This window comes from Symsagittifera roscoffensis, chromosome 6, assembly GCF_963678635.1.
Source record: "Symsagittifera roscoffensis chromosome 6, txSymRosc1.1, whole genome shotgun sequence".
NCBI classification, from domain to species: Eukaryota; Metazoa; Xenacoelomorpha; order Acoela; family Convolutidae; genus Symsagittifera; species Symsagittifera roscoffensis.
The window spans coordinates 34,086,221-34,103,457 of NC_087067.1; the positions used below are offsets into that span (position 1 = coordinate 34,086,221).

Below are 17,237 nucleotides of genomic sequence, written 5' to 3' on the forward strand. Positions count from 1 at the left end.
CTCTTATACCATGTAAAATTTTGCACGCTCACGTTATAATTTATGCATTTCAAACAAAATTTTGAAAATTGACATTGTTTGGAATTTTTTTGGCCCAATGTGTTAAATGGCCAAATCGGCTGGTCAAAACCTATGGAGCGTGTACAAGGTGCCTTGAATGACCATTTATGGCATGATAGCCGCACATTCACTGTAAGTGGCATATGAATGGATACCAGCCAGGATACTGTCAGTTGCTTTTAGCCTAATTGTTGTGATAAACTTATTAAATAGGTAAGTATTCAAATCTATTTGATAAGTTTTCTTTGAATGCACTCTGCGACAGCGGAGGGCAGCCCAATTCTCTTAAAAAATGCAAAAAAAAATTGCACTAACTTAAAAGTTAGCTTTTAGGCCAATTTTCGTCCAAAATGGCCGAAATTCGGGTCCCCCCAAATTTTCAACTGATGATTACTCCACGTACACTTAAGCTACAAACGTCGTTTTGGGCTCGTTGGAATCGTCCTGAGCTATAATTTATGAAACCAGATGAAAAAAATGATGTTTCAACGAAAAAAACCAAAAATTTTGAAAATTTCATTTTTTGCACCACGCTCGATTAGGCTTAACTTTTTGGCATCACCGAGATTTCAAAAGCTTATAACTTTGTGTTGGACCGACGAAATTGGTTCATTTTCTCAGTCCCCCAAGATTTGACCATGATCTTATGATCCAAATAATAAAATTTGAAAATTTTAAAATTTTTGGGCAAGTTATGGCCGTTCGCGCAATTCACCAGGCTCGATTGGGCTTAACTTTTTGACATCACCGAAATTCAAAAGGCTATAACTCAAAGACCCCAAAAGTTATCTCCAATATTTTTGGCCTATCAGCAGCTGATTGTACACAAAATTGATACTGCAAAAGAAATTTTTCGGTTTTCTGTTGTTTTGACCAAAATTTGACCCATTGAAAATTTTTGCACCACGCTCGATTAGGCTTAACTTTTTGACATCACCGAACTTTAAACAGCAATAACTCTTAGCGTATAAAAGTAAAAGAGATACTTTTGCTTTAAATAAAAGCCTACAACACCTGGTGTTCCCAGGCGGTCTCCCATCCAAGTACTAACCAGGCCCAATGTTGCTTAACTTCGGTGATCGGACGAGAACCGGTGCATTCAACATGGTATGGTCGTAGGCATTTGAGTTACTCCGCTTTCATTTATATCCTTACTAGCATATGTCTATGTACATTAGTTTTAAAACACTCGCCCTCGCGCGAGAGTAAAAATATGCTCTTATACCATGTAAAATTTTGCACGCTCACGTTATAATTTATGCATTTCAAACAAAATTTTGAAAATTGACATTGTTTGGAATTTTTTTGGCCCAATGTGTTAAATGGCCAAATCGGCTGGTCAAAACCTATGGAGCGTGTACAAGGTGCCTTGAATGACCATTTATGGCATGATAGCCGCACATTCATTGTAAGTGGCATATGAATGGATACCAGCCAGGATACTGTCAGTTGCTTTTAGCCTAATTGTTGTGATAAACTTATTAAATAGGTAAGTATTCAAATCTATTTGATAAGTTTTCTTTGAATGCACTCTGCGACAGCGGAGGGCAGCCCAATTTTATTAAAAAATGCAAGAAAAAAAATTGCACTAAGTTAAAAGTTAGCTTTTAGGCCAATTTTCGTCCAAAATGGCCGAAATTCGGGTCCCCCCAAATTTTCAACTGATGATTACTCCACGTACACTTAAGCTACAAACGTCGTTTTGGGCTCGTTGGAATCGTCCTGAGCTGTAATTTATGAAACAAGATGAAAAAAATGATGTTTCAACGAAAAAAACCAAAAATTTTGAAAATTTCATTTTTTGCACCACGCTCGATTAGGCTTAACTTTTTGGCATCACCGAGATTTCAAAAGCTTATAACTTTGTGTTGGACCGACGAAATTGGTTCATTTTCTCAGTCCCCCAAGATTTGACCATGATCTTATGATCCAAATAATAAAATTTGAAAATTTTAAAATTTTTGGGCAAGTTATGGCCGTTCGCGCAATTCACCAGGCTCGATTGGGCTTAACTTTTTGACATCACCGAAATTCAAAAGGCTATAACTCAAAGACCCCAAAAGTTATCTCCAATATTTTTGGCCTATCAGCAGCTGATTGTACACAAAATTGATACTGCAAAAGAAATTTTTCGGTTTTCTGTTGTTTTGACCAAAATTTGACCCATTGAAAATTTTTGCACCACGCTCGATTAGGCTTAACTTTTTGACATCACCGAACTTTAAACAGCAATAACTCTTAGCGTATAAAAGTAAAAGAGATAATTTTGCTTTAAATAAAAGCCTACAACACCTGGTGTTCCCAGGCGGTCTCCCATCCAAGTACTAACCAGGCCCAATGTTGCTTAACTTCGGTGATCGGACGAGAACCGGTGCATTCAACATGGTATGGTCGTAGGCATTTGAGTTACTCCGCTTTCACTTATATCCTTACTAGCATATGTCTATGTACATTAGTTTTAAAACACTCGCCCTCGCGCGAGAGTAAAAATATGCTCTTATACCATGTAAAATTTTGCACGCTCACGTTATAATTTATGCATTTCAAACAAAATTTTGAAAATTGACATTGTTTGGAATTTTTTTGGCCCAATGTGTTAAATGGCCAAATCGGCTGGTCAAAACCTATGGAGCGTGTACAAGGTGCCTTGAATGACCATTTATGGCATGATAGCCGCACATTCATTGTAAGTGGCATATGAATGGATACCAGCCAGGATACTGTCAGTTGCTTTTAGCCTAATTGTTGTGATAAACTTATTAAATAGGTAAGTATTCAAATCTATTTGATAAGTTTTCTTTGAATGCACTCTGCGACAGCGGAGGGCAGCCCAATTTTCTTAAAAAATGCAAGAAAAAAAATTGCACTAAGTTAAAAGTTAGCTTTTAGGCCAATTTTCGTCCAAAATGGCCGAAATTCGGGTCCCCCCAAATTTTCAACTGATGATTACTCCACGTACACTTAAGCTACAAACGTCGTTTTGGGCTCGTTGGAATCGTCCTGAGCTGTAATTTATGAAACAAGATGAAAAAAATGATGTTTCAACGAAAAAAACCAAAAATTTTGAAAATTTCATTTTTTGCACCACGCTCGATTAGGCTTAACTTTTTGGCATCACCGAGATTTCAAAAGCTTATAACTTTGTGTTGGACCGACGAAATTGGTTCATTTTCTCAGTCCCCCAAGATTTGACCATGATCTTATGATCCAAATAATAAAATTTGAAAATTTTAAAATTTTTGGGCAAGTTATGGCCGTTCGCGCAATTCACCAGGCTCGATTGGGCTTAACTTTTTGACATCACCGAAATTCAAAAGGCTATAACTCAAAGACCCCAAAAGTTATCTCCAATATTTTTGGCCTATCAGCAGCTGATTGTACACAAAATTGATACTGCAAAAGAAATTTTTCGGTTTTCTGTTGTTTTGACCAAAATTTGACCCATTGAAAATTTTTGCACCACGCTCGATTAGGCTTAACTTTTTGACATCACCGAACTTTAAACAGCAATAACTCTTAGCGTATAAAAGTAAAAGAGATAATTTTGCTTTAAATAAAAGCCTACAACACCTGGTGTTCCCAGGCGGTCTCCCATCCAAGTACTAACCAGGCCCAATGTTGCTTAACTTCGGTGATCGGACGAGAACCGGTGCATTCAACATGGTATGGTCGTAGGCATTTGAGTTACTCCGCTTTCACTTATATCCTTACTAGCATATGTCTATGTACATTAGTTTTAAAACACTCGCCCTCGCGCGAGAGTAAAAATATGCTCTTATACCATGTAAAATTTTGCACGCTCACGTTATAATTTATGCATTTCAAACAAAATTTTGAAAATTGACATTGTTTGGAATTTTTTTGGCCCAATGTGTTAAATGGCCAAATCGGCTGGTCAAAACCTATGGAGCGTGTACAAGGTGCCTTGAATGACCATTTATGGCATGATAGCCGCACATTCACTGTAAGTGGCATATGAATGGATACCAGCCAGGATACTGTCAGTTGCTTTTAGCCTAATTGTTGTGATAAACTTATTAAATAGGTAAGTATTCAAATCTATTTGATAAGTTTTCTTTGAATGCACTCTGCGACAGCGGAGGGCAGCCCAATTCTCTTAAAAAATGCAAGAAAAAAAATTGCACTAACTTAAAAGTTAGCTTTTAGGCCAATTTTCGTCCAAAATGGCCGAAATTCGGGTCCCCCCAAATTTTCAACTGATGATTACTCCACGTACACTTAAGCTACAAACGTCGTTTTGGGCTCGTTGGAATCGTCCTGAGCTATAATTTATGAAACAAGATGAAAAAAATGATGTTTCAACGAAAAAAACCAAAAATTTTGAAAATTTCATTTTTTGCACCACGCTCGATTAGGCTTAACTTTTTGGCATCACCGAGATTTCAAAAGCTTATAACTTTGTGTTGGACCGACGAAATTGGTTCATTTTCTCAGTCCCCCAAGATTTGACCATGATCTTATGATCCAAATAATAAAATTTGAAAATTTTAAAATTTTTGGGCAAGTTATGGCCGTTCGCGCAATTCACCAGGCTCGATTGGGCTTAACTTTTTGACATCACCGAAATTCAAAAGGCTATAATTCAAAGACCCCAAAAGTTATCTCCAATATTTTTGGCCTATCAGCAGCTGATTGTACACAAAATTGATACTGCAAAAGAAATTTTTCGGTTTTCTGTTGTTTTGACCAAAATTTGACCCATTGAAAATTTTTGCACCACGCTCGATTAGGCTTAACTTTTTGACATCACCGAACTTTAAACAGCAATAACTCTTAGCGTATAAAAGTAAAAGAGATACTTTTGCTTTAAATAAAAGCCTACAACACCTGGTGTTCCCAGGCGGTCTCCCATCCAAGTACTAACCAGTCCCAATGTTGCTTAACTTCGGTGATCGGACGAGAACCGGTGCATTCAACATGGTATGGTCGTAGGCATTTGAGTTACTCCGCTTTCACTTATATCCTTACTAGCATATGTCTATGTACATTAGTTTTAAAACACTCGCCCTCGCGCGAGAGTAAAAATATGCTCTTATACCATGTAAAATTTTGCACGCTCACGTTATAATTTATGCATTTCAAAGAAAATTTTGAAAATTGACATTGTTTGGAATTTTTTTGGCCCAATGTGTTAAATGGCCAAATCGGCTGGTCAAAACCTATGGAGCGTGTACAAGGTGCCTTGAATGACCATTTATGGCATGATAGCCGCACATTCACTGTAAGTGGCATATGAATGGATACCAGCCAGGATACTGTCAGTTGCTTTTAGCCTAATTGTTGTGATAAACTTATTAAATAGGTAAGTATTCAAATCTATTTGATAAGTTTTCTTTGAATGCACTCTGCGACAGCGGAGGGCAGCCCAATTCTCTTAAAAAATGCAAGAAAAAAAATTGCACTAACATAAAAGTTAGCTTTTAGGCCAATTTTCGTCCAAAATGGCCGAAATTCGGGTCCCCCCAAATTTTCAACTGATGATTACTCCACGTACACTTAAGCTACAAACGTCGTTTTGGGCTCGTTGGAATCGTCCTGAGCTATAATTTATGAAACAAGATGAAAAAAATGATGTTTCAACGAAAAAAACCAAAAATTTTGAAAATTTCATTTTTTGCACCACGCTCGATTAGGCTTAACTTTTTGGCATCACCGAGATTTCAAAAGCTTATAACTTTGTGTTGGACCGACGAAATTGGTTCATTTTCTCAGTCCCCCAAGATTTGACCATGATCTTATGATCCAAATAATAAAATTTGAAAATTTTAAAATTTTTGGGCAAGTTATGGCCGTTCGCGCAATTCACCAGGCTCGATTGGGCTTAACTTTTTGACATCACCGAAATTCAAAAGGCTATAACTCAAAGACCCCAAAAGTTATCTCCAATATTTTTGGCCTATCAGCAGCTGATTGTACACAAAATTGATACTGCAAAAGAAATTTTTCGGTTTTCTGTTGTTTTGACCAAAATTTGACCCATTGAAAATTTTTGCACCACGCTCGATTAGGCTTAACTTTTTGACATCACCGAACTTTAAACAGCAATAACTCTTAGCGTATAAAAGTAAAAGAGATACTTTTGCTTTAAATAAAAGCCTACAACACCTGGTGTTCCCAGGCGGTCTCCCATCCAAGTACTAACCAGGCCCAATGTTGCTTAACTTCGGTGATCGGACGAGAACCGGTGCATTCAACATGGTATGGTCGTAGGCATTTGAGTTACTCCGCTTTCACTTATATCCTTACTAGCATATGTCTATGTACATTAGTTTTAAAACACTCGCCCTCGCGCGAGAGTAAAAATATGCTCTTATACCATGTAAAATTTTGCACGCTCACGTTATAATTTATGCATTTCAAACAAAATTTTGAAAATTGACATTGTTTGGAATTTTTTTGGCCCAATGTGTTAAATGGCCAAATCGGCTGGTCAAAACCTATGGAGCGTGTACAAGGTGCCTTGAATGACCATTTATGGCATGATAGCCGCACATTCACTGTAAGTGGCATATGAATGGATACCAGCCAGGATACTGTCAGTTGCTTTTAGCCTAATTGTTGTGATAAACTTATTAAATAGGTAAGTATTCAAATCTATTTGATAAGTTTTCTTTGAATGCACTCTGCGACAGCGGAGGGCAGCCCAATTCTCTTAAAAAATGCAAGAAAAAAAATTGCACTAACTTAAAAGTTAGCTTTTAGGCCAATTTTCGTCCAAAATGGCCGAAATTCGGGTCCCCCCAAATTTTCAACTGATGATTACTCCACGTACACTTAAGCTACAAACGTCGTTTTGGGCTCGTTGGAATCGTCCTGAGCTATAATTTATGAAACAAGATGAAAAAAATGATGTTTCAACGAAAAAAACCAAAAATTTTGAAAATTTCATTTTTTGCACCACGCTCGATTAGGCTCAACTTTTTGGCATCACCGAGATTTCAAAAGCTTATAACTTTGTGTTGGACCGACGAAATTGGTTCATTTTCTCAGTCCCCCAAGATTTGACCATGATCTTATGATCCAAATAATAAAATTTGAAAATTTTAAAACTTTTGGGCAAGTTATGGCCGTTCGCGCAATTCACCAGGCTCGATTGGGCTTAACTTTTTGACATCACCGAAATTCAAAAGGCTATAACTCAAAGACCCCAAAAGTTATCTCCAATATTTTTGGCCTATCAGCAGCTGATTGTACACAAAATTGATACTGCAAAAAAAATTTTTCGGTTTTCTGTTGTTTTGACCAAAATTTGACCCATTGAAAATTTTTGCACCACGCTCGATTAGGCTTAACTTTTTGACATCACCGAACTTTAAACAGCAATAACTCTTAGCGTATAAAAGTAAAAGAGATACTTTTGCTTTAAATAAAAGCCTACAACACCTGGTGTTCCCAGGCGGTCTCCCATCCAAGTACTAACCAGGCCCAATGTTGCTTAACTTCGGTGATCGGACGAGAACCGGTGCATTCAACATGGTATGGTCGTAGGCATTTGAGTTACTCCGCTTTCACTTATATCCTTACTAGCATATGTCTATGTACATTAGTTTTAAAACACTCGCCCTCGCGCGAGAGTAAAAATATGCTCTTATACCATGTAAAATTTTGCACGCTCACGTTATAATTTATGCATTTCAAACAAAATTTTGAAAATTGACATTGTTTGGAATTTTTTTGGCCCAATGTGTTAAATGGCCAAATCGGCTGGTCAAAACCTATGGAGCGTGTACAAGGTGCCTTGAATGACCATTTATGGCATGATAGCCGCACATTCACTGTAAGTGGCATATGAATGGATACCAGCCAGGATACTGTCAGTTGCTTTTAGCCTAATTGTTGTGATAAACTTATTAAATAGGTAAGTATTCAAATCTATTTGATAAGTTTTCTTTGAATGCACTCTGCGACAGCGGAGGGCAGCCCAATTTTCTTAAAAAATGCAAGAAAAAAAATTGCACTAACTTAAAAGTTAGCTTTTAGGCCAATTTTCGTCCAAAATGGCCGAAATTCGGGTCCCCCCAAATTTTCAACTGATGATTACTCCACGTACACTTAAGCTACAAACGTCGTTTTGGGCTCGTTGGAATCGTCCTGAGCTATAATTTATGAAACAAGATGAAAAAAATGATGTTTCAACGAAAAAAACCAAAAATTTTGAAAATTTCATTTTTTGCACCACGCTCGATTAGGCTTAACTTTTTGGCATCACCGAGATTTCAAAAGCTTATAACTTTGTGTTGGACCGACGAAATTGGTTCATTTTCTCAGTCCCCCAAGATTTGACCATGATCTTATGATCCAAATAATAAAATTTGAAAATTTTAAAATTTTTGGGCAAGTTATGGCCGTTCGCGCAATTCACCAGGCTCGATTGGGCTTAACTTTTTGACATCACCGAAATTCAAAAGGCTATAACTCAAAGACCCCAAAAGTTATCTCCAATATTTTTGGCCTATCAGCAGCTGATTGTACACAAAATTGATACTGCAAAAGAAATTTTTCGGTTTTCTGTTGTTTTGACCAAAATTTGACCCATTGAAAATTTTTGCACCACGCTCGATTAGGCTTAACTTTTTGACATCACCGAACTTTAAACAGCAATAACTCTTAGCGTATAAAAGTAAAAGAGATACTTTTGCTTTAAATAAAAGCCTACAACACCTGGTGTTCCCAGGCGGTCTCCCATCCAAGTACTAACCAGGCCCAATGTTGCTTAACTTCGGTGATCGGACGAGAACCGGTGCATTCAACATGGTATGGTCGTAGGCATTTGAGTTACTCCGCTTTCACTTATATCCTTACTAGCATATGTCTATGTACATTAGTTTTAAAACACTCGCCCTCGCGCGAGAGTAAAAATATGCTCTTATACCATGTAAAATTTTGCACGCTCACGTTATAATTTATGCATTTCAAACAAAATTTTGAAAATTGACATTGTTTGGAATTTTTTTGGCCCAATGTGTTAAATGGCCAAATCGGCTGGTCAAAACCTATGGAGCGTGTACAAGGTGCCTTGAATGACCATTTATGGCATGATAGCCGCACATTCACTGTAAGTGGCATATGAATGGATACCAGCCAGGATACTGTCAGTTGCTTTTAGCCTAATTGTTGTGATAAACTTATTAAATAGGTAAGTATTCAAATCTATTTGATAAGTTTTCTTTGAATGCACTCTGCGACAGCGGAGGGCAGCCCAATTCTCTTAAAAAATGCAAGAAAAAAAATTGCACTAACTTAAAAGTTAGCTTTTAGGCCAATTTTCGTCCAAAATGGCCGAAATTCGGGTCCCCCCAAATTTTCAACTGATGATTACTCCACGTACACTTAAGCTACAAACGTCGTTTTGGGCTCGTTGGAATCGTCCTGAGCTATAATTTATGAAACAAGATGAAAAAAATGATGTTTCAACGAAAAAAACCAAAAATTTTGAAAATTTCATTTTTTGCACCACGCTCGATTAGGCTTAACTTTTTGGCATCACCGAGATTTCAAAAGCTTATAACTTTGTGTTGGACCGACGAAATTGGTTCATTTTCTCAGTCCCCCAAGATTTGACCATGATCTTATGATCCAAATAATAAAATTTGAAAATTTTAAAATTTTTGGGCAAGTTATGGCCGTTCGCGCAATTCACCAGGCTCGATTGGGCTTAACTTTTTGACATCACCGAAATTCAAAAGGCTATAACTCAAAGACCCCAAAAGTTATCTCCAATATTTTTGGCCTATCAGCAGCTGATTGTACACAAAATTGATACTGCAAAAGAAATTTTTCGGTTTTCTGTTGTTTTGACCAAAATTTGACCCATTGAAAATTTTTGCACCACGCTCGATTAGGCTTAACTTTTTGACATCACCGAACTTTAAACAGCAATAACTCTTAGCGTATAAAAGTAAAAGAGATACTTTTGCTTTAAATAAAAGCCTACAACACCTGGTGTTCCCAGGCGGTCTCCCATCCAAGTACTAACCAGGCCCAATGTTGCTTAACTTCGGTGATCGGACGAGAACCGGTGCATTCAACATGGTATGGTCGTAGGCATTTGAGTTACTCCGCTTTCACTTATATCCTTACTAGCATATGTCTATGTACATTAGTTTTAAAACACTCGCCCTCGCGCGAGAGTAAAAATATGCTCTTATACCATGTAAAATTTTGCACGCTCACGTTATAATTTATGCATTTCAAACAAAATTTTGAAAATTGACATTGTTTGGAATTTTTTTGGCCCAATGTGTTAAATGGCCAAATCGGCTGGTCAAAACCTATGGAGCGTGTACAAGGTGCCTTGAATGACCATTTATGGCATGATAGCCGCACATTCACTGTAAGTGGCATATGAATGGATACCAGCCAGGATACTGTCAGTTGCTTTTAGCCTAATTGTTGTGATAAACTTATTAAATAGGTAAGTATTCAAATCTATTTGATAAGTTTTCTTTGAATGCACTCTGCGACAGCGGAGGGCAGCCCAATTCTCTTAAAAAATGCAAAAAAAAATTGCACTAACTTAAAAGTTAGCTTTTAGGCCAATTTTCGTCCAAAATGGCCGAAATTCGGGTCCCCCCAAATTTTCAACTGATGATTACTCCACGTACACTTAAGCTACAAACGTCGTTTTGGGCTCGTTGGAATCGTCCTGAGCTATAATTTATGAAACAAGATGAAAAAAATGATGTTTCAACGAAAAAAACCAAAAATTTTGAAAATTTCATTTTTTGCACCACGCTCGATTAGGCTCAACTTTTTGGCATCACCGAGATTTCAAAAGCTTATAACTTTGTGTTGGACCGACGAAATTGGTTCATTTTCTCAGTCCCCCAAGATTTGACCATGATCTTATGATCCAAATAATAAAATTTGAAAATTTTAAAACTTTTGGGCAAGTTATGGCCGTTCGCGCAATTCACCAGGCTCGATTGGGCTTAACTTTTTGACATCACCGAAATTCAAAAGGCTATAACTCAAAGACCCCAAAAGTTATCTCCAATATTTTTGGCCTATCAGCAGCTGATTGTACACAAAATTGATACTGCAAAAGAAATTTTTCGGTTTTCTGTTGTTTTGACCAAAATTTGACCCATTGAAAATTTTTGCACCACGCTCGATTAGGCTTAACTTTTTGACATCACCGAACTTTAAACAGCAATAACTCTTAGCGTATAAAAGTAAAAGAGATACTTTTGCTTTAAATAAAAGCCTACAACACCTGGTGTTCCCAGGCGGTCTCCCATCCAAGTACTAACCAGGCCCAATGTTGCTTAACTTCGGTGATCGGACGAGAACCGGTGCATTCAACATGGTATGGTCGTAGGCATTTGAGTTACTCCGCTTTCACTTATATCCTTACTAGCATATGTCTATGTACATTAGTTTTAAAACACTCGCCCTCGCGCGAGAGTAAAAATATGCTCTTATACCATGTAAAATTTTGCACGCTCACGTTATAATTTATGCATTTCAAACAAAATTTTGAAAATTGACATTGTTTGGAATTTTTTTGGCCCAATGTGTTAAATGGCCAAATCGGCTGGTCAAAACCTATGGAGCGTGTACAAGGTGCCTTGAATGACCATTTATGGCATGATAGCCGCACATTCACTGTAAGTGGCATATGAATGGATACCAGCCAGGATACTGTCAGTTGCTTTTAGCCTAATTGTTGTGATAAACTTATTAAATAGGTAAGTATTCAAATCTATTTGATAAGTTTTCTTTGAATGCACTCTGCGACAGCGGAGGGCAGCCCAATTCTCTTAAAAAATGCAAAAAAAAATTGCACTAACTTAAAAGTTAGCTTTTAGGCCAATTTTCGTCCAAAATGGCCGAAATTCGGGTCCCCCCAAATTTTCAACTGATGATTACTCCACGTACACTTAAGCTACAAACGTCGTTTTGGGCTCGTTGGAATCGTCCTGAGCTATAATTTATGAAACAAGATGAAAAAAATGATGTTTCAACGAAAAAAACCAAAAATTTTGAAAATTTCATTTTTTGCACCACGCTCGATTAGGCTCAACTTTTTGGCATCACCGAGATTTCAAAAGCTTATAACTTTGTGTTGGACCGACGAAATTGGTTCATTTTCTCAGTCCCCCAAGATTTGACCATGATCTTATGATCCAAATAATAAAATTTGAAAATTTTAAAACTTTTGGGCAAGTTATGGCCGTTCGCGCAATTCACCAGGCTCGATTGGGCTTAACTTTTTGACATCACCGAAATTCAAAAGGCTATAACTCAAAGACCCCAAAAGTTATCTCCAATATTTTTGGCCTATCAGCAGCTGATTGTACACAAAATTGATACTGCAAAAGAAATTTTTCGGTTTTCTGTTGTTTTGACCAAAATTTGACCCATTGAAAATTTTTGCACCACGCTCGATTAGGCTTAACTTTTTGACATCACCGAACTTTAAACAGCAATAACTCTTAGCGTATAAAAGTAAAAGAGATACTTTTGCTTTAAATAAAAGCCTACAACACCTGGTGTTCCCAGGCGGTCTCCCATCCAAGTACTAACCAGGCCCAATGTTGCTTAACTTCGGTGATCGGACGAGAACCGGTGCATTCAACATGGTATGGTCGTAGGCATTTGAGTTACTCCGCTTTCACTTATATCCTTACTAGCATATGTCTATGTACATTAGTTTTAAAACACTCGCCCTCGCGCGAGAGTAAAAATATGCTCTTATACCATGTAAAATTTTGCACGCTCACGTTATAATTTATGCATTTCAAACAAAATTTTGAAAATTGACATTGTTTGGAATTTTTTTGGCCCAATGTGTTAAATGGCCAAATCGGCTGGTCAAAACCTATGGAGCGTGTACAAGGTGCCTTGAATGACCATTTATGGCATGATAGCCGCACATTCACTGTAAGTGGCATATGAATGGATACCAGCCAGGATACTGTCAGTTGCTTTTAGCCTAATTGTTGTGATAAACTTATTAAATAGGTAAGTATTCAAATCTATTTGATAAGTTTTCTTTGAATGCACTCTGCGACAGCGGAGGGCAGCCCAATTTTCTTAAAAAATGCAAGAAAAAAAATTGCACTAACTTAAAAGTTAGCTTTTAGGCCAATTTTCGTCCAAAATGGCCGAAATTCGGGTCCCCCCAAATTTTCAACTGATGATTACTCCACGTACACTTAAGCTACAAACGTCGTTTAGGGCTCGTTGGAATCGTCCTGAGCTATAATTTATGAAACAAGATGAAAAAAATGATGTTTCAACGAAAAAAACCAAAAATTTTGAAAATTTCATTTTTTGCACCACGCTCGATTAGGCTTAACTTTTTGGCATCACCGAGATTTCAAAAGCTTATAACTTTGTGTTGGACCGACGAAATTGGTTCATTTTCTCAGTCCCCCAAGATTTGACCATGATCTTATGATCCAAATAATAAAATTTGAAAATTTTAAAATTTTTGGGCAAGTTATGGCCGTTCGCGCAATTCACCAGGCTCGATTGGGCTTAACTTTTTGACATCACCGAAATTCAAAAGGCTATAACTCAAAGACCCCAAAAGTTATCTCCAATATTTTTGGCCTATCAGCAGCTGATTGTACACAAAATTGATACTGCAAAAGAAATTTTTCGGTTTTCTGTTGTTTTGACCAAAATTTGACCCATTGAAAATTTTTGCACCACGCTCGATTAGGCTTAACTTTTTGACATCACCGAACTTTAAACAGCAATAACTCTTAGCGTATAAAAGTAAAAGAGATACTTTTGCTTTAAATAAAAGCCTACAACACCTGGTGTTCCCAGGCGGTCTCCCATCCAAGTACTAACCAGGCCCAATGTTGCTTAACTTCGGTGATCGGACGAGAACCGGTGCATTCAACATGGTATGGTCGTAGGCATTTGAGTTACTCCGCTTTCACTTATATCCTTACTAGCATATGTCTATGTACATTAGTTTTAAAACACTCGCCCTCGCGCGAGAGTAAAAATATGCTCTTATACCATGTAAAATTTTGCACGCTCACGTTATAATTTATGCATTTCAAACAAAATTTTGAAAATTGACATTGTTTGGAATTTTTTTGGCCCAATGTGTTAAATGGCCAAATCGGCTGGTCAAAACCTATGGAGCGTGTACAAGGTGCCTTGAATGACCATTTATGGCATGATAGCCGCACATTCACTGTAAGTGGCATATGAATGGATACCAGCCAGGATACTGTCAGTTGCTTTTAGCCTAATTGTTGTGATAAACTTATTAAATAGGTAAGTATTCAAATCTATTTGATAAGTTTTCTTTGAATGCACTCTGCGACAGCGGAGGGCAGCCCAATTCTCTTAAAAAATGCAAAAAAAAATTGCACTAACTTAAAAGTTAGCTTTTAGGCCAATTTTCGTCCAAAATGGCCGAAATTCGGGTCCCCCCAAATTTTCAACTGATGATTACTCCACGTACACTTAAGCTACAAACGTCGTTTTGGGCTCGTTGGAATCGTCCTGAGCTATAATTTATGAAACCAGATGAAAAAAATGATGTTTCAACGAAAAAAACCAAAAATTTTGAAAATTTCATTTTTTGCACCACGCTCGATTAGGCTTAACTTTTTGGCATCACCGAGATTTCAAAAGCTTATAACTTTGTGTTGGACCGACGAAATTGGTTCATTTTCTCAGTCCCCCAAGATTTGACCATGATCTTATGATCCAAATAATAAAATTTGAAAATTTTAAAATTTTTGGGCAAGTTATGGCCGTTCGCGCAATTCACCAGGCTCGATTGGGCTTAACTTTTTGACATCACCGAAATTCAAAAGGCTATAACTCAAAGACCCCAAAAGTTATCTCCAATATTTTTGGCCTATCAGCAGCTGATTGTACACAAAATTGATACTGCAAAAGAAATTTTTCGGTTTTCTGTTGTTTTGACCAAAATTTGACCCATTGAAAATTTTTGCACCACGCTCGATTAGGCTTAACTTTTTGACATCACCGAACTTTAAACAGCAATAACTCTTAGCGTATAAAAGTAAAAGAGATACTTTTGCTTTAAATAAAAGCCTACAACACCTGGTGTTCCCAGGCGGTCTCCCATCCAAGTACTAACCAGGCCCAATGTTGCTTAACTTCGGTGATCGGACGAGAACCGGTGCATTCAACATGGTATGGTCGTAGGCATTTGAGTTACTCCGCTTTCATTTATATCCTTACTAGCATATGTCTATGTACATTAGTTTTAAAACACTCGCCCTCGCGCGAGAGTAAAAATATGCTCTTATACCATGTAAAATTTTGCACGCTCACGTTATAATTTATGCATTTCAAACAAAATTTTGAAAATTGACATTGTTTGGAATTTTTTTGGCCCAATGTGTTAAATGGCCAAATCGGCTGGTCAAAACCTATGGAGCGTGTACAAGGTGCCTTGAATGACCATTTATGGCATGATAGCCGCACATTCATTGTAAGTGGCATATGAATGGATACCAGCCAGGATACTGTCAGTTGCTTTTAGCCTAATTGTTGTGATAAACTTATTAAATAGGTAAGTATTCAAATCTATTTGATAAGTTTTCTTTGAATGCACTCTGCGACAGCGGAGGGCAGCCCAATTTTATTAAAAAATGCAAGAAAAAAAATTGCACTAAGTTAAAAGTTAGCTTTTAGGCCAATTTTCGTCCAAAATGGCCGAAATTCGGGTCCCCCCAAATTTTCAACTGATGATTACTCCACGTACACTTAAGCTACAAACGTCGTTTTGGGCTCGTTGGAATCGTCCTGAGCTGTAATTTATGAAACAAGATGAAAAAAATGATGTTTCAACGAAAAAAACCAAAAATTTTGAAAATTTCATTTTTTGCACCACGCTCGATTAGGCTTAACTTTTTGGCATCACCGAGATTTCAAAAGCTTATAACTTTGTGTTGGACCGACGAAATTGGTTCATTTTCTCAGTCCCCCAAGATTTGACCATGATCTTATGATCCAAATAATAAAATTTGAAAATTTTAAAATTTTTGGGCAAGTTATGGCCGTTCGCGCAATTCACCAGGCTCGATTGGGCTTAACTTTTTGACATCACCGAAATTCAAAAGGCTATAACTCAAAGACCCCAAAAGTTATCTCCAATATTTTTGGCCTATCAGCAGCTGATTGTACACAAAATTGATACTGCAAAAGAAATTTTTCGGTTTTCTGTTGTTTTGACCAAAATTTGACCCATTGAAAATTTTTGCACCACGCTCGATTAGGCTTAACTTTTTGACATCACCGAACTTTAAACAGCAATAACTCTTAGCGTATAAAAGTAAAAGAGATAATTTTGCTTTAAATAAAAGCCTACAACACCTGGTGTTCCCAGGCGGTCTCCCATCCAAGTACTAACCAGGCCCAATGTTGCTTAACTTCGGTGATCGGACGAGAACCGGTGCATTCAACATGGTATGGTCGTAGGCATTTGAGTTACTCCGCTTTCACTTATATCCTTACTAGCATATGTCTATGTACATTAGTTTTAAAACACTCGCCCTCGCGCGAGAGTAAAAATATGCTCTTATACCATGTAAAATTTTGCACGCTCACGTTATAATTTATGCATTTCAAACAAAATTTTGAAAATTGACATTGTTTGGAATTTTTTTGGCCCAATGTGTTAAATGGCCAAATCGGCTGGTCAAAACCTATGGAGCGTGTACAAGGTGCCTTGAATGACCATTTATGGCATGATAGCCGCACATTCATTGTAAGTGGCATATGAATGGATACCAGCCAGGATACTGTCAGTTGCTTTTAGCCTAATTGTTGTGATAAACTTATTAAATAGGTAAGTATTCAAATCTATTTGATAAGTTTTCTTTGAATGCACTCTGCGACAGCGGAGGGCAGCCCAATTTTCTTAAAAAATGCAAGAAAAAAAATTGCACTAAGTTAAAAGTTAGCTTTTAGGCCAATTTTCGTCCAAAATGGCCGAAATTCGGGTCCCCCCAAATTTTCAACTGATGATTACTCCACGTACACTTAAGCTACAAACGTCGTTTTGGGCTCGTTGGAATCGTCCTGAGCTGTAATTTATGAAACAAGATGAAAAAAATGATGTTTCAACGAAAAAAACCAAAAATTTTGAAAATTTCATTTTTTGCACCACGCTCGATTAGGCTTAACTTTTTGGCATCACCGAGATT

The 17,237-nt window shown here is 37.3% G+C and overlaps 13 non-coding genes across 13 annotated transcripts; all 13 read right to left on the bottom strand.

Annotated features, from left to right (window-relative positions):
- Positions 1-1,062: 1,062 nt before the first annotated feature.
- LOC134850087 (5S ribosomal RNA) lies at positions 1,063-1,181 on the bottom strand. Its single transcript, XR_010164063.1, has one exon. It is a non-coding gene; the product is annotated as a 5S ribosomal RNA (ribosomal RNA).
- Positions 1,182-2,340: 1,159 nt separating this feature from the next.
- On the bottom strand, positions 2,341-2,459 carry LOC134850088 (5S ribosomal RNA). Its single transcript, XR_010164064.1, has one exon. It is a non-coding gene; the product is annotated as a 5S ribosomal RNA (ribosomal RNA).
- Positions 2,460-3,618: 1,159 nt separating this feature from the next.
- Positions 3,619-3,737, bottom strand: LOC134850089 (5S ribosomal RNA). The gene has a single exon (XR_010164065.1). It is a non-coding gene; the product is annotated as a 5S ribosomal RNA (ribosomal RNA).
- A 1,159-nt stretch (positions 3,738-4,896) lies between these two features.
- LOC134849145 (5S ribosomal RNA) lies at positions 4,897-5,015 on the bottom strand. The gene has a single exon (XR_010163184.1). It is a non-coding gene; the product is annotated as a 5S ribosomal RNA (ribosomal RNA).
- Positions 5,016-6,174: 1,159 nt separating this feature from the next.
- LOC134850090 (5S ribosomal RNA) lies at positions 6,175-6,293 on the bottom strand. The gene has a single exon (XR_010164066.1). It is a non-coding gene; the product is annotated as a 5S ribosomal RNA (ribosomal RNA).
- Positions 6,294-7,452: 1,159 nt separating this feature from the next.
- On the bottom strand, positions 7,453-7,571 carry LOC134850091 (5S ribosomal RNA). Its single transcript, XR_010164067.1, has one exon. It is a non-coding gene; the product is annotated as a 5S ribosomal RNA (ribosomal RNA).
- A 1,159-nt stretch (positions 7,572-8,730) lies between these two features.
- LOC134850092 (5S ribosomal RNA) lies at positions 8,731-8,849 on the bottom strand. The gene has a single exon (XR_010164068.1). It is a non-coding gene; the product is annotated as a 5S ribosomal RNA (ribosomal RNA).
- Positions 8,850-10,008: 1,159 nt separating this feature from the next.
- Positions 10,009-10,127, bottom strand: LOC134850093 (5S ribosomal RNA). The gene has a single exon (XR_010164069.1). It is a non-coding gene; the product is annotated as a 5S ribosomal RNA (ribosomal RNA).
- Positions 10,128-11,284: 1,157 nt separating this feature from the next.
- Positions 11,285-11,403, bottom strand: LOC134850094 (5S ribosomal RNA). The gene has a single exon (XR_010164070.1). It is a non-coding gene; the product is annotated as a 5S ribosomal RNA (ribosomal RNA).
- Positions 11,404-12,560: 1,157 nt separating this feature from the next.
- LOC134850095 (5S ribosomal RNA) lies at positions 12,561-12,679 on the bottom strand. Its single transcript, XR_010164071.1, has one exon. It is a non-coding gene; the product is annotated as a 5S ribosomal RNA (ribosomal RNA).
- Positions 12,680-13,838: 1,159 nt separating this feature from the next.
- On the bottom strand, positions 13,839-13,957 carry LOC134850096 (5S ribosomal RNA). Its single transcript, XR_010164072.1, has one exon. It is a non-coding gene; the product is annotated as a 5S ribosomal RNA (ribosomal RNA).
- Positions 13,958-15,114: 1,157 nt separating this feature from the next.
- LOC134850098 (5S ribosomal RNA) lies at positions 15,115-15,233 on the bottom strand. Its single transcript, XR_010164074.1, has one exon. It is a non-coding gene; the product is annotated as a 5S ribosomal RNA (ribosomal RNA).
- A 1,159-nt stretch (positions 15,234-16,392) lies between these two features.
- LOC134850099 (5S ribosomal RNA) lies at positions 16,393-16,511 on the bottom strand. Its single transcript, XR_010164075.1, has one exon. It is a non-coding gene; the product is annotated as a 5S ribosomal RNA (ribosomal RNA).
- Positions 16,512-17,237: the final 726 nt, after the last annotated feature.